This window comes from Leptonychotes weddellii, unplaced genomic scaffold (genome assembly GCF_054177405.1).
Source record: "Leptonychotes weddellii isolate Sample4059 unplaced genomic scaffold, ASM5417740v2 HiC_scaffold_4527, whole genome shotgun sequence".
Taxonomy (NCBI): domain Eukaryota; kingdom Metazoa; phylum Chordata; class Mammalia; order Carnivora; family Phocidae; genus Leptonychotes; species Leptonychotes weddellii.
This window is the reverse complement of record NW_028012168.1, coordinates 1176-11672: the sequence shown is the minus strand read 5'-3', so window position 1 is coordinate 11672 and position 10497 is coordinate 1176. Positions and strand designations below refer to the sequence as shown.

Here is a 10497-nt window from a genome sequence, read left to right as displayed (position 1 = left end):
GATGCTAGAACCTGGCTGGGGAACCAGGGCAGATGCTTCTTGGGATTCAAGGGTGGGGCTTTGGATGATAAGGCCTGGTAGGAGTGCTCGATGCGAAATGACATACTAAGAAGTGGGAAACCCTAACAGAGTGGCCAGCCTTCTCATCACTCCTGGAAGGCACTCCGAAGAGTAGAGAAAGAATACATCTTTTCTTCTTGTTTTATTGTATCTGCAGAATTCCTAATGCTCCTCCAAGATGATTGTGTCCTCTTTTCTTTCTTCCTACAATGACTTATCAGCCTTGGTCCTGAACAAATACCGTCTGACATTTTAGCACATCAGTGGCTTAGAAAAATATAATTAAAGGTAAAATGTACTAGAATTGAACAATATAGATAGCCTCGTTACTCACTTTTAATTACATTTGGATGGATCCTCCGTTGCCATGGAAACTCTCTCCTTGGGAAATTTTGGAGGCAGGGATCTGCTCTACGTTTCACAGTTCTGGATCTTAAAGAAATTTCTTGTTCTATTTAGAAGTTTAGAAGCGATGCTGCCACCTTCCACTGTGGTATCATGCAAAGTTAGCTGTTGTAGTTGCTCGAAACAGTCAATATAAAAGGCATTGTTTGTTTTTCACTGTTACAAGTTGTTACGAATTCTTTCTATATGGAACTGTTTTCCTTATTGTGTATAGGTTAGTAGATTCATTAAACTTCTATGTCCAATATGGCAGCCATTAGCCACACCTGCATGTAGCTATTTAAATTTATGTTAATTAAAATTAAATAAAGTTAAAGTACAATTCTTTAAAGTACAAGTAGAACTACTTGAATTTCAAGTCACGTTGGCCACATTTTAAGTACTCAATAGTCATGGGTAGTCAATGGCTATGTATTAGGCCGGATAGATAGAGACCATTTCCATCATAGCAGAAAGTTCTATTCAACGACCCTACATTACAGTAACAATTGTTTGTACCAGACCTGTTCAGTTTTCTTTGCTCAGAAACAGTGAGAGTCTAAGAACACATATGCAAGGCTCATTTCATGGGCTTGCAATCTGTGTAGTCATAAAGGGACCTGCACTTAAGAAGGACTCCATGCTTGGTTTAATGCTCTGTTGCCACGATCTTGCAACTCTTAATACTTTTGAACAAGGGACTCAGCACTTACCCACCAGGTTTCTCAACTATGTAGCCAGTCCTGCATATATGAGATGGAGCTTGGATGTTGAATTGTTTCCCTTCCCTGGAGATTGGTTCATTTTCAGCCTCCTCCCCTATAGTCCTTAGAGAGTGAGGGGGATCAGCTGACCCATCAGGTAAAATTCAGGTGCCTGCAAACGTTTAAGGCATCTCATCAGAGACCCTAATAGGGGATTCAGCTTTTTTTTTTTTTTAAGATTTTATTTTTGGGGCGCCTGGGTGGCTCAGTTGGTTAAGCAACTGCCTTCGGCTCAGGTCATGATCCTGGAGTCCCTGGATCGAGTCCCGCATCAGGCTCCTGGCTCGGTGGGGAGTCTGTTTCTCCCTCTGACCCTCCCCCCTCTCATGTGCTCTCTCTCTCTCATTCTCTCTGTCTCAAATAAATTAAAAAAAAAAAAATTAAAAAAAAAAAAAAGATTTTATTTTTAAGTTATCTCTATACGCAACATGGGACTTGAACTCGCAATCCCAAGATCAAGAGTTGCACGCAGTACTGACTGAGCCAACCAGGTGCCCCTGGGATTCAGCGTTAAATATATCCCTTCACAGGAATGCTAGAAGCCTAAAGCTGTGTCCCAGCACCTCCAACATTAAGAGAAAGCTGGGTTCTCTTTTGAACAGGTGTTTTCTAATATGGATTCTGAGTTGCCCACAGTGGAATTTCCTTCCCTTCAACAGCCTTGCCAATGCTCCTGTTAAAGCTTGAGCCTGGTTACTTTCACTCCTCAGCCACTCATTCCTTTATTCTCACAATCATTCATTCAACAACTATGAAGCATCTATTATATACGAGACACTGTTACAGATCTGAATAAAAAATTATAGGACACAGACCTACCGTTGCCATCTGGTAAATTATGTGCTGCAATTAACCCAACACTAACAGCAGATACCGGACGACAGTAAAATCATATGCAGTCTGAGTATCATCAAAGATTTATTAGCTGCTTTCCATGTTTCCATGGTCACATTAAAACAAAAACAGTAAAAACAGGATGAATGTAGCAACATTCTGACTGATTCATGTACTGTGTTATGAAGTTTTCCTCCAGACGAAATCTTGGTTGGATTTTTTTTTCTCAAAAATACGTACCTACCAGAAAAAGAAAGAATAGCACAGGTAATAATAGTGTTAGTAATCATACAGTAAATACCCCAAGTCATTTTCACTTGCTTCTGGAATTCACTGCATGACATGCTTTTCTGAAAACTCTGATTCCTAATTATGCTTGAGTTAAACTAACATTGCACTGCTGTTGCATTTGGGAGCTTATATGATCCAGGTATGTACCAGAAGGCAGAGGGAAGACAGTATGTAATTAAACTGGCCAAAAAAAATTTGCAAAGCCAGAGACATTCATGCTGAGAATTTAACTGTCATTTTAAAAAGTATTATACTCTCCTTTGATATCTTGGGGGGCTTGCAAGAATTCATACCACATAAATTGACTAGGAAATAAGAGCAAAGGGAATATAAAATAAAAAAAAATTAGAAAACAACAAGGGTACACTTACTATTCATAATGCGTGCCAGATGGTCCTATGTTTCTAAGAGCTGAGCTCTTCTTCATACTTGATTCTGAGTTCCCTGGAAGCCCAAGTCAAGAGGAAAACAAAACTATAGGATTTGAAATGTCCTTGAGTTGAAAAATAACCAGCTCTGGAGATTCGTTCCACATATTTCTGTGGATCCCCATACAGGGCACACTGTATGATGTAGCAAATGATACCATCAACTACATAGTGGGGACTATTCTGTTGTTAGTCTTGTGATCCCCGCCACTCATTTATTCTTTTCGATAATTTTCTGGGTTTTCAGTAAAGGGGCAGATTTTGAAATAATCCTATTTAGAGTATTACAGAAAGATGAGGGTTTATGTTACTTTCAGGCATAGCAATATTACCAATTGATGGCAAATGAACTGTTTAAAATGAGATGCATGAAGAAAGGACCCTCGTGATGTGCCTCAGAATGTAGAGGTCAGGCTATTTAATAGAAAGACCCTTCTCAGATCTCTCATTATAAGGAAAATGTGTGTGCTGAAAGTGCAGGAATAGAAGAAACAGGAGAGAAAGCAAGACAGATGAAGGAGCAGAGAATTGTCCTGAGGAATTAACCCTGCTGGATTCAGAATCCTACACCATGACACGGAGGATGTCCCTTAGAAGATGCTAGACATTCAATGGAGGCAGAGCTGGAGTCCATGGGCTCTCTGGGCATGGCATCGGGGTAGTGTTTGGGGTTATTAAGTCTATACAGACTATGTGTGTGTTTGCTTTCTTTATTATTTCAATATAATTGACATATAACATTATATGTTTCATACATTCTGGTAAGAGACATAATTTTTAGAGCAGTTTTAGGTTCACAGAAAAAATGAGCAGAAGTATAGAGAGTTCCCATATACTCCTTGCCCCCGACACATGCACGGCCTCCCCCAGTATCAACATCCCCCACTAGAGTGGTGCATTTGTTACAATCAATGAACCTATGTTAACATGTCATTATCACCTAGAACCCATAGTTTACAATAGGGTTCACCCTTGATATTGTACATCCTGCGGTTTTGATAAATGTATAATGACATGTATTCACCACTATAAGCCCATATTTTTTTAATTGAGGTATAATTGGCATATAACAGTCTATTAGTCTCAGGTGTATAACAATGATTCGCTATTTGCATCTATTGCAAAGGGATCATCACAATAACTCTAGTTCACATATGTCACTGTACAGAGCTACAAATTTTTTTTTCTTGTGGTGAGAACTTTCAAAATTGACTCTCTTAGTAACATTCAAATATGTAATATAGTGTCATTAACCACAATCAAATGCCATACATTACATCCCTGACTTACTTATTTTATAACTGGGAGTTTGTATCTTTCAGCCGCCTTCACCCATTTCATCCACCCCCACCCCTGGTCTCTATCTGGCAACTGACAATCTGTTCTCTGTATTTATCAGCTTTTTTTTTTTAAGACTCCACATATAAGTGATAGCATATGGTATTTGTCTTTCTCTGACTGATCTCACTTAGTATAATGCGCCCTCAAAGTCCATCCGTGTTGTCACAAATGGCAAGATTTCATTCTTTTTATGGCTGAATAATATTCCATTATATATATTCCATATATATAAATATTCCATAAATAGGTATATATATATTATACACACACACATATATACACACGCATATACCTGCATCACATTTTCTTTATCCATTCATCCATTGATAGACAAGCCTATATATTTTTATCTTCAGAAAATCACAGTTCCTGGGACACCTGGGTGGCTCAGTCGGTTAAACGTCTGCCTTTGACTCAGGTCATGATCTCAGGATCCTGGGATGGAGCCCCACATTAGGCTCCCTGTTCAGCGGGGAGTCTGCTTCTCCTTCTCCCTACTTGTGCTCTCTCTCTGGCAAATAAAATCTTTTTTAAAAATTTTAAAAAGTATATATATATATATATATATATAAAAGAAAATCACAGTTCCTTATAGTCATGTGGCTAGACTTGACCATGATGTCATCAAGAGCTCCAGATACAAGAACAGCCAGAACCAAGTCCTCTTGCTGTGCAGCAGAAATCTGTGGGTTCTAAGGCACTGGAGTGAGATAGATGGTGGGCTTTCAGTTCAAGAGATTTTTCCTGATTAACTCCAAGTTTGACTTTCTCTAGTCCGGGTCTGGAAAACTACACATTCTAGTGGGAGGTGAAAATAGTATGTATAATGAAAAATAATGGAGTGTGGGATAAATTTAATTAGGAAAGGCCAATTATAATTTTACCTCAGAAGACTGAGATGCTTAAGGAAGTGAATTGAATCTTAAAGTTAATTAGGCAATAATATATTGTACCATTTGTTAAAAATCTTTCTAAAATTTATGTGTTCAATTTCAGAGTTACAATAGCAATAAGTTTTTAGGTCCATATACCTGTTTCCAATTCCTCATTAAATTGGCCATGAAAATACTGAAAACTAAAAACTGACAAAGTGCCAAAGTCAAATAAATAAAATTAAAAATTAAAAAAAATAAATAAAAGTGCCAAAGTCAAGGTGGGATTTCTACTAACTGCATTATCCCCATATTTTACCACAATTTAACACACACACACACACTCACCCCCACATTAACCTGAAGGCAAGATACTAGAAATAATTCCACGACAGTAAAGGAAAAAAAAAAAATGTTTCTTATAACTACTGTCTCATCAATATTTAACACTGTTCTAGAAGTTTTATTCAATGACATAGAAAAAGATAGATAAAAAACAGAAATTAGGAGCGGCGCCTGGGCGGCTCTATTGGTTAAGCCTTTGACTCTTGATTTCAGCTCAGGTCATGATCTCAGGGTCGTGAGATCGAGCCCCGTGACCAGCTCTGCACTCAGCTTGGAGGCTGCTTGAAATTCTCTCTCCCTCGCCCTCTGCCCCTCCCCCCTCAAAATAAATAAATTTTAAAAATCCTAAAAAAAAAATAATAGAAACTAGAAGAAAAAAATGTCACAGGTACACAATTGTCTATTTGGAAAACCTTAGCAAATGAGTTAGAAAACTATTATAATAATTATAATAAAAAGGAACACAAATATACACAATTCAATGTTAACTATAGTCAATCAAAATATAATAAAGAAAAGAGCCCATTCATTAAAAAAAAAGCAGGCGGGGCACCTGGGTGGCTCAGTCATTAAGCATCTGCCTTCGGCTCAGGTCATGGTCCCATGGTCCTGGGATCAAGCCCTGCATCGGGCTCCCTGCTCCACGGGAAGCCTGCTTCTCCCTCTCCCACTCCCCCTGCTTGTGTTCCTGCTCTCGCTGTGTCTCTCTCTGTCAATAAATAAATAAAATCTTAAAAAAAAAAAAGAAAAGCAAGCAAACCAAAGCACCTAAACAGGGGAGGTGATGAAGCTATGCTGAAGGCAACCACAAAGCTAAATGAAGGACCTGAGAAAAGTCTTGCTGTGACGTTGCTGAAAAATTCAGTACTGTGAATACATTACATTTCTTAAATGCAGTGTATACCCTTAATGCAACATCAGTCAAAATGCCAATTTTGAGAGAATTGATAAAATGATTATATAGCTCATCTGGAAAACAAATGGAAAGGAAGAGATCGGAACCTTTTAACAATGTAGAGAAATGTTGAGGGACAGCGAATCTTGGGTGCCTGATCTTGAAGTATCTGCTGAAAAATAAATAAAATGTTATTTGTTTTGGACTCAGACCTGGTTGAAACTGTACCGACTACTAGTTGGGTTATCTTGGGTAAGTGGCTAAACTTCTCTGAGATAATTTTTTTCATCTTGAAAATTATTATATACATATATATGTAAACAAAGGGTGGTTAGAATTAAGGGATCATTTTATTTCTTAGCACAATAGCTACCACATGTTCTCTGTTATTACCTTAGACAACAGAACCTTTAGGGAAACATATTCCATGAACCAAAAGAGAATCACTTTTCAAACTTGATAAAGCAAATCATTTACAATGAAGCCGTACTGTGACTCTTCACAGGCTACGATAATACCCATTGCCAGTAATGGTGTGGAGAGGTAGATCCTGGAGTGAAAAATGGTGCAACATTACTGGAGAGTAATTTAAAAATACCTCTCAGGAACCTCAAAAATGTTTCTGTCTTTGACTCGATAATTCTACTCCTAAGAATCTAACCTAGAAAAAAAAAAAAGATAGGAATGAATAACTTGTTATGTTATATATGTAACAACTCAAATATTCAAAAAAGAAACTATTAAGTAAAATATACCCACATGAGGATTTTTAGGCTATCTATATTCATGCAAGTAAAGAATTACAAATGACTTGATAAAATAATCACAGCAGAATAAAGAATATATATACTGTATAATCTCAATTTTGTAAGTTAAAATCATGTAGATACCTGTATCTATTTACGACAGGAAGAAATATAAAAGTATCTCTGGTTTGTCGAATTTCTGTTTTTCTATGTTCTCTAAATATTCTACAATAAATAATTATTTGTTTACAATAAAAAATATGTTATTTAAAGTAACATATCTGAGAACAATTAGGCCTCTATAAATCAAGAAATTAAAGAAAAGCATGAAATCTAAACAGTCTTTAAATGAAATAGAGAAGACTACTTCCCTGTATTAGTATTATATAGTTTAATTAATGTTTTGGCATTGATTTGAATTATTTAAAAGGCTTGGGGTTATCTCCGAAAATATTAATCATTCTATAATATTGATAAATATTAGAGAATAGAATGTTAGACCTAATATGTTTCAGGGGAATGACAGAATATTCCCTGGAATTGTATATATACATGGTTATGTTTTAATTGCTATTAATAAAGTTACCACTCCTGTAATTTTTCTGTCTCTCTTAAAAAAGAAATTCAATTAAAAAAATAATTGCGAGTCACAGTTATCTGGATTCTTGTTAATGAAAATTCTATCAAATGAAAATTAGAGAGTACCTGTATATAATAATTTCCTATACTACTGAGGCACTGAGCATGACCCTCAGTACATATCAGATCTTGGTGAAAATTCCAATTTACTCGCTTGCTAACTGTAGATCTTCACTTTGTCCACATTATTTCACCTCTACCAACCTCGGTTATCTCAGCTAAACAATGGAGACAATTGTTAAGTGTTGTTTTGAGTAATTCCTGGCATACCTGCGGCTAACACTAGAAAACCCAGGCTTTGCCCCCAGAGAACTTAATTTTGGGGACAAAATTTTAATGGAAAGATAGCACTGTGCAATTTAAAGAAGTGTCGTATTTAGAAGATAAAATATACTCTCACAGCAGCACAGAAAAAATTAGGTTTATGACAGAGTTCGTGAAAAAACAAATGGCTAAAATTGGAATTAGCAGACCAGAGGGTTTGTTCAAAGCTTGACTTGTTAGTTTGGCTTCTTTGGGGTTTTCCTGCCCACCCCCACCTGCCCCTCCGCATTCCTCCTTTCTCCCCAGCAGAGTGAGGAATTGAGTTTTCTGGTAAACTCATTATTCTGATTCACCAATATTACCATATTCCAAAGACTGTGGACACATTCCCAAATAACTCAAATCTTTTAATAAAATGTTCCTTATCTGAAAGTGCTCCAAACATAATCTTAGATTGTGAATCACAGATTGTATCTGAATCTCTGTAGATTCAAACAGTAGCTCAAGATCTTACAGGGTCTCAGGTTGTCCATTTGAACATTGCTGGCATTAAACAGTAAATGAAACCCTGGTCGTTTTCATTTTATGGCTCTCTGTGTCCTTTTGGAGTAAGAGTTTGTGCCAACAAATGTTATAATGACAGCTATTGAAAAAAGAGGGGCGCCTGGGTGGCTCGGTCAGTTGGGCGGCTGCCTTCAGCTCAGGTCATGATCCCGGGGTCCTGGGATCGAGACCCAAATTGGGCTCCCTGCTCAGCGAGGAGCCTGCTTCTCCCTCTCCCTCTGCCTGCCGCTCCCCCTGCTTGTGCTCTCTTTCTCTCTCTGTCAAATAAATAAATATAAATCTTTAAAACAAAAAAACAAATTACAATACTTTGGGAATCTTCTGTACTGGTCAAAAACAAATTGGGGCAGATTTTGCTGGGCACGGTGACTATGTGAATATACACAGAGGACTTAGATATTTTAAATGACCCTGTTTTGGACAGTTGCCTCAAAAAATGAATAAAAATCAAATACCGTGGTATTTTTATTTGGGGTATTTGTGTTGTAAATGTACACACTGACCTTTAGAAAGTCAGAAATCTCCAGGACTTGGGCAAATAAATAGGACATAGCAGAACAAATCTTAAATCCACGCCCCTTGTCTTTACAGTGTTAGAGAAGATAGAAAGTAGTTAGGGAACACAAGAGGAAGAAAAAAAGGAGACAATACAAATAAAATATTCAGAAGTCTGTAAAGAAATTAATTTTAAGAAGGAGAATCAATATGAAAAGCTCAGTGTTGTTTGGCACTGATCTTTCTGACTTTTTTTAGCCCTGGGCAGAGGGACAATGTTGATAGAAGAGGAGCTAAAGCATTCACTGCTGGCATCTAGATGTATATTTTGGTCCAAGATTGTGGGAGTTAATCGTCCAGGGGGAGAAAAAAGATAGCATTTGGTTTTGGCAGAGAGAGCTGTAGAGTTTGCAAAGTGGTGGGCCTGGACAATGGAAACATTGGTTCAAAGGTGGAAGGTAGAAACTAAAACCAAAGAATCCAAGGGTTGAAAGAGATTTGAGAGATCTTGTTGATTTGTAAGAGGTAAATGGGGTAATCAACCCACCAGGTCTGCACTAGTTGAAAAATTTCTCGTTAGTCATTCCCAATCTCTCTTAGAATCCAGCTACAGATATTAAAAGAATAACGTCCAGCTAAGTTTTGCAATATGTTGGACGAGAATCTCAAGAACAGTATGCTAAAGATAGATCAATTTATTCACTTTAATTTAAGCATAAATGGCACACATCATTTTGTAGAGTGGAAGAAGGCATCAGAAAACTAGATATTTTAATAAATCAACACACAGTTGTCTCCTCGCTGATGACTTAGCATTCCCACATTTTATTTATTTATTTATTTATTTTAAAGATTTTATTTATTTATTTGAGAGAAAGAATGAGATAGAGAGAGAGAGCATGAGGGGGGAGGGTCAGAGGGAGAAGCAGACTCCCTGCTGACAGCAGGGAGCCCGATGCGGGACTCAATCCTGGGACTCCAGGATCATGACCTGAGCCGAAGGCAGTCGCTTAACCAACTGAGCCACCCAGGCGCCCCCCACATTTTATTTTTTTTAAGTAGGCTCCACACTGGTTGTGGAGCCCAATGCAGGACTTGAACTCATGACCCTGAGATCAAGACCTGAGCTGAGATCAAGAGTCTCACGCTTAACTGACTGAGCCACCCAGGCACCTTGAGCATTCCCATATTTTAAACTATTGTTAGACCTTGGTAAATTCTAGTCAGCTTCATCCTTAATCATTATACTTAGTATCACAGAACTTGAAGGTAACCTGGAGATCACCTAGTCCAAACCCTCAGTTTTATCCATGAGCCCAGAAGTTTATAATTGCCCAAGACTCATAGATGTTCCCCTGAGCCACAAATGCTTTATGTCCTAAACAGAGCTCACTTTGGCACAGAAAATGTGTTCCTTTTCGTATACCCTTTATTGCAAATAATAGTGAAAGCATTCTCCTAGTTGTCTTAACTCCTTTCCTTAATCCCAAATTTTTAAAATGAAAATTAAACAAATTTTGAGCTTTTTCTCTAAATTCCTGTAACATATTGCATACATCAGTGTCTTTCGGATTT

General features: G+C 37.5%; 1 long non-coding RNA gene across 2 annotated transcripts; it reads right to left on the bottom strand.

Moving 5' to 3' along the window:
* Positions 1-2109: 2109 nt before the first annotated feature.
* On the bottom strand, positions 2110-8648 carry LOC115941268 (uncharacterized). Of its 2 annotated transcripts, none has more exons than XR_014142388.1 (3): positions 4395-8648; positions 2705-2777; positions 2110-2282 (listed from the first exon to the last, which is right to left on the bottom strand). It is a non-coding gene; the product is annotated as an uncharacterized LOC115941268 (long non-coding RNA). The 2 variants fall into 2 exon arrangements; XR_004076035.2 differs by having other exon boundaries at positions 6322-8648.
* Positions 8649-10497: the final 1849 nt, after the last annotated feature.